The 6000-nt window shown below is 39.3% G+C and overlaps 1 protein-coding gene across 1 annotated transcript in view; it reads right to left on the bottom strand.

Moving 5' to 3' along the window:
* ncam1a (neural cell adhesion molecule 1a) overlaps nt 1–6000 on the bottom strand; it is a 252964-nt gene that overhangs the window by 245885 nt on the left and 1079 nt on the right. The gene's annotated exons all lie outside the window — the stretch shown is intronic.

Below are 6000 nucleotides of genomic sequence, written 5' to 3'. Positions count from 1 at the left end.
GCTGTTTTTACACACAAGGTCACAAACACTGAGGCAACGACTGGCAAAGTAATGCACTTTATATGCAATCACATATTCAATTATGGTATCTCTGTCAAGGACAAGGACGAGAAGCCTCGCAAACGTTTCCCACAAACAAGGAATGGCCATGCACTGACTTTTAATGTTTTTACATACACGTTAGTCATGTCCAATATTTTTTTAAACGCTTCGGATTGGTCTCGTAGCTCGGGTTATGGTGGTTCCGAGGTCATTTTGCCCATAAGAAGTTCCGTAATGGAAATTGTTTCAGGGTTTTGTTTTAAATGAATATTTAGAGTAGATCTATTCTGCAAAGCTACAAGCTTTGATTAGCGTTTTTGTCGAAACGCCACCTAATTTAAAAAAAAGAAGAAAAAAAAAAAGAGAGCAATGATGATGACCTGTCAAATTGGTAAAATTACCGAATGAACAATACTGAGCTCCCCAGAAAAAAATAAAAATAAATAAAAGAAACACCACTAATTCATCAAAAAATATAACAAAGCTTTCACTCTATTTACTGTCTTACAAAAATTAGCCTGTTTCATCCAAATGAGACGCATTTATTGCCGGACCAATGCTGAGTCAGGTTTTTGTTAAAATAAGGCTAGTGTAGCTTATATCTATGGGTTGTGACACTCGGCGTGGGGGCAGTTAGTTGGTTAATTAGCACCATAGCTGATGTCATGTTGCATGTCGAGTGTGACTCAACAGTGCCCCTGCTGGTGGAGGCTGGTGTCACTCCGCTTCTGTCCTTCCTTCCTTTCCTCAGTCTCTCCTTTGGTCTCTTGAGGTCTCCCCGGTTCATTGGAATTGAGATGTTTCTGGGTTTGGTGAAGGGCTCTGGTTGGTGGCCCGGTGGGTGGTGGGGTGGTGTCGGGTCGGTGCTGGATTTCCACTTTCCTTTCTTTTCTTTGGTCCTTCCTCGGGTCTCCTGACGGCCTCACGACTCTGGCTGGAAGTGTTCGGTTTAGGTGAACGGTATGGGATTTTTTAATAGGTTTTAGGTGAACTAATGAATACACACTCACAAGCACGCACATACACATACTCACCCACATACAAAATAAAAAAATTTAAAAAAAAAGAGAGAGCAATGATGATGACATGTCAAATCGGTAAAATTACCGAATGAACAATACTGAGCTCTCCAGAAAAAACAAAACAAACAGTGCCCCTGCTGGTTGTAGCCATGTAGTGCACTCCATTTCTGCCGCAATTGTTTCAAGACGTGGTGAAAATGAACAAATGATTCACAGACTAACGACCGCACAACTAATTGATCTGGATTGCGTGGTTGTAGGTTAGTTTGTGAAATACAAAATGAATGTTAATAGCGAATGCATCAAGCTCCTCAGTCTCTTGCGGCGCGCTTAATAAAAGTGGAACGATGCAATCAGCACACCAGAAATAAATAAATAAGGAAAGAGATTAAAGGGAGTCCCAGCAGACGGGATCAGCCATGTACAATGTGACCCCTGAACCCATAATAATGTTCTAAATTCCCGCCTGCAATCGACTACAGGGTCCCGACACCTTGCCGGATGAGTGCCGCTTTTGCGAGGAAGTCGGCCCTTAATGAAATCTCCCAGCTTTCTTATTGATTTTGCCCGCACTACTCATGCAAATCAGCATTTGATTTGGAGTAAACAATCTACAAGTTTGGGCTCGTGTTACATTTTGAAATGCACTCTCCGAAAAAAAAAAAAAAAAAAACAAGCTCTTGGCAACTCTATAGTTACAAAACTTATTTTGAATGTCCAGTCTCGAGAGAAAATGCAGGTGAATTTAAAATGGTGGGCAGATATGGAAGATATGCCAATATAGGTCTTTACCATTTTCAAACATTGACACCACGCTCCGACCACAGATGAAAAACAAGCATAGCAATTAAGCGTCGCCCTTCAGTTTACAGTTTAGCTCAAAATATATTTTTTTCTGTGCGGCTGTTCTCTGCTTTATCGTGCTTCCCGACAGACGTCTGTGAAAAGTGGACTCGATCACCCAAGCACAATTCGGGTGTTAAATGTGCTAGCTAGTGTCAGTCTTAGCTTAGCGCAGCAATTAGCATGGCTTCTTCCTTCGTCAGAACGATACTTGGTAGAAATGTAACTTATTCGTCGCCACTGAGGCGATGATTTACTGATTTCAGCGCCACTCCACAACGTGTTTTAGCCGCCGCAGCGGTAGCCAGTCAAAGATCATTTCTAGCTAGTTGGTAGGTAGCATCGAAGTGTGCCTCAACCAAGTTTTGCGATGCGAAAAGGGCTATTTCTGGCTTTGGTATACCCTTAGTACTTTGCAGGTTCATTATATCGCGGATTTGTATTTGGATAAAAAATGCCTATATTACGGGCTTTATATCGCAATTTTTGTTCAGAGATTAGTACCCAAAAAACAAATTCTTTGTTGCGTCCTAACTGATTTCTGCAGGGCAGTTAGGCTAGGCGTGTGAAACTGTTTTCAGTAGTTACTGTTATTTAAGTTTCTAAAATTGGTGGGTTTTTCAGCATGTTGACCCCCTTAAATTGATTAATTTAGAAAAAGAAAAATACAGTAACTATTAGGGGTGTTAGAAAAAATTGATTCGGCGATATATCACAATATTACAGCGCCCAATTCTCGAATCAATTCGATATGCGGCCAAATCGATTTTTAAACATAATTTTTTTTATGGGAATATTCAACAAAACGTCTTATTTAGGGTTAGGATTAACACATTAAGCATGGAAGAATGTTATATTAATGGAGCATTAAGCCTTAATATTTTATGTCAGTGCTGTTCAAACATGAAACAGACCGCAACCTGTTTGTTAAAAGCAGTGGCTCAGTTATAAGCTTGTTTTTTCAGATAAATAAATACATTTTCATACAAATCTTCCAGTGTATATGTACAAGTTTACTGATTAGTATTTTCTAAATTTGAGTAAAAAAAATAAATAATCGCAATAATCAATTTATAGATTCGTATCGGGATTAATCGGTATTGAATCGAATCGTGACCTATGAATCGTGATACGAATCGAATCGCCAGGTACGAGGCAATTCACACCCCTACTAACTATAATTGCTCCGTGATTGTGGACAATGCTTATTTTAGTGAAACTTCTGTGTCAGATTTAAGTCGTCTCCATGCAAAAAGCGCCCCCCCCCCTCCCCTAAATCTTCAGAAATCTCTTCACAGCGCCAATCTTCAAACTGGCACATCTTTTGAACCTCCCTTGCCACTTTCCGAGGAATTGCGTCCTTTCTACTTTGCACTTGGCGTGTTCACGCAATTATGTGAAATAGCAGGAAATCACCATACAAAACAGCCTTTGGGTCAAAATTGAACAAAAATAAAAGTCTCAATGTTAACCTTGTTTTTATCACATCTCAATCCCGGATGTGTTTTGTGAGGACTTCATCGCGGTGCGATGTGTTATTATTCTCATCAGCGCCCTGGCAACAGCCCACGTTATGATGAGGAGAGCTTCTTTGAACTTCCTGAGCCGCTCGCTACCCATGACTCTTTTCTTTTCGGGTGGGCGGGGTGGAATTGTGGTGGTGGTGAGGGGTATGGGGTGGGGGGGGGGTTTTGTAGTCATCACTTGGCTTGTCAGCCTCCGATCCTGCCAAGCTCTTGAAAGACCAAAGGTATGGACGGTTCACAAACAGAATTTTTAAATCTGGACCACATCAAAGGCCTGAATAGGAAATCACAATAAACTGCCGGGAATGTCAATGAACCGACAGAGGACAACATGAGAGAGGTTGTTATTTTCTTCAGATGCAATAATTGAAATGTGCATACTTGTATAAGGGTCATTTCAGTATTTGACGACAACTGAGGCATCTTTACATTTTTAGATGTTTTGCCATGCCGTATTTTGGCGCAGCGCTGTTACAGATACTTGCACATATTTCTTAATAAATCCTTTACAATTAAATGAACATATATTTGAATAGTACATTTTAGTATTACTCTAACTACAGTAAGTACAATTTGTTTGAAAATCAATGTTATTGGTACAGTTTTTGATCAAAAGTACATGCCTAGCTTTTATGCTAACTGGTCACTACTAAACTTAGCTATAGCAAATAGCTTGATGTCATGTAGCTAACTTTTTTTTTTTTTACCAAAAAAGATTTAATTAACAGGGTTATTTCATAAGTATAGATTATAGATTTGACGGCTGTTTTTTTTTTTTTTTTGTTCTTTCCTTGTTTGTTTCTTAGCGTTTAGGACACCAAGATGATACTGACTGAGATCCATATTATGAACTGAAGATGACGACAGCATGCTAATTGCTAAATATATATATATATATATATATATTTATATATTAGAGCAAACGCCAAAAGAGGGAAACCACAATTTCTGTAAAGTATCCAGAAGAAATCACCAAGATATAAATCCCCCAGATATTATCACATCCCCATAACATTTTAAATCACTCTCTTGAGAAGTGACAAAAATAGAGTTACCCCACTTTGAGTTTCCATGGCTTAATTATTACTGGCATTTTCCTCACATTGATGATATGTTTGTCTTCTTGCAGGTTAACGCCTGTCTAAACATTAGCGAATGCTCGTCCATGTTTCATTCCATAAATGAAAAATCATTTCCTTCATCCCCGTGTCAGATAAAAGACGGATCATTTTATCTGAATTGCCCTTCACGCGCAAATGTAGCGCCGCGACATCAAGGATTCAAACGACGCCATGCGTGTGATAGCAATCTTATCTCCAAAGCGCACGTGTAGCGGCGATGCAGAAATGCGCAAACAACTTTCTTGCACAACGTTGTTGCCTGTTAAACAGATGTTTAAAAATAGAATTTTCCTAGCCGGGACCAGGCATAAGGAGCTTTTGTAAATCACAATGGCAGATTTTGACAGCTGTGTGCACCTTTGTATGCACCTGGATACTTTTGGGGAATAAAAAAAAAAAGGCTGATTGGGGGCATGAAGGCCTTCTGTGCAAAACTAGAGACACGTTGTTACAGGCTGCTGCTGCTGAGGAAAGAGAACGTAAACTTTACATTCAGGAAAAAAGTCTTTTGTTCGAAAAATATGAAATGTGCACAAACCAAAGCTCCATAGGAAGATCTCAAAATGTTTTTGTCAGAATACAGTACTACAACGTCAAGATTACGGCAAAAAGATAAATGAATCAAATTAAAAATATATATATATATTATGAATGCATTTTCTCAAATAATTAAAAAAAATAGGAATTTTCTCAAAATGACTTTAAAAATCTCCCAATACTCTCAAAAGTTTTAAATTTCCATCCATCCATTTTCTTTACCGCTTAGTAGTCGCGGTGGGGGGGTGCTGGAGCCTATCCCAGCTGGCTTCGGGCAGTAGGCGGGCTACACCCTGAACTCGTTGCCAGCCAATCCAGCGCCAATCCATTTTTTTATGTTCTCACAATGTTCTTTGGGTTTGTAGACACGACGGTTGAATGATACTGGTCCTCTTGTGGCCATTTTATGATCAAGAATGGGAAATTAGAAGAGTAGAAAATTAGCATTAATTTCATACAATTTTATGTTTTTCTTAATTAAGCAGCATTTGGGATGCATATAAATGTAGAAAAGAAAGACACTGTGTCCCTTAGATATACTGTGACCATTGTTCATAGAATCCCAAGGCCATCTTTCCTCCTGGTGGCAGCTTGGGTCTACGGTGTGCTCTGGCTTTTACTACACTACACTATATTTATCTAAATGAGCTCATTTCTGTGTGACTGTTCATTGTTTCAAGTATTCGTACCACTGCTGCCAACCATCTGGACAAGGTTTTGCTTTGACTTGCGCCTGGTGAGCAACAAGGCCAATAGATGGCAATGTTGATCACATCATGACAGAATAGGCAAGGTACGCTTGCTCTGTTTAATCCTGAGGATGCTTGAGAGTAGCTCCTTTACTTTTTTCCCCCATGCATTGTGATGTTTGTTTGTTTTTTACCTTGTAGATTTTTTGAAGCCCATTTT

Source organism: Vanacampus margaritifer, chromosome 16 (assembly GCF_051991255.1).
Source record: "Vanacampus margaritifer isolate UIUO_Vmar chromosome 16, RoL_Vmar_1.0, whole genome shotgun sequence".
Taxonomy (NCBI): domain Eukaryota; kingdom Metazoa; phylum Chordata; class Actinopteri; order Syngnathiformes; family Syngnathidae; genus Vanacampus; species Vanacampus margaritifer.
This window is presented reverse-complemented; position numbering and strand designations above follow the sequence as displayed.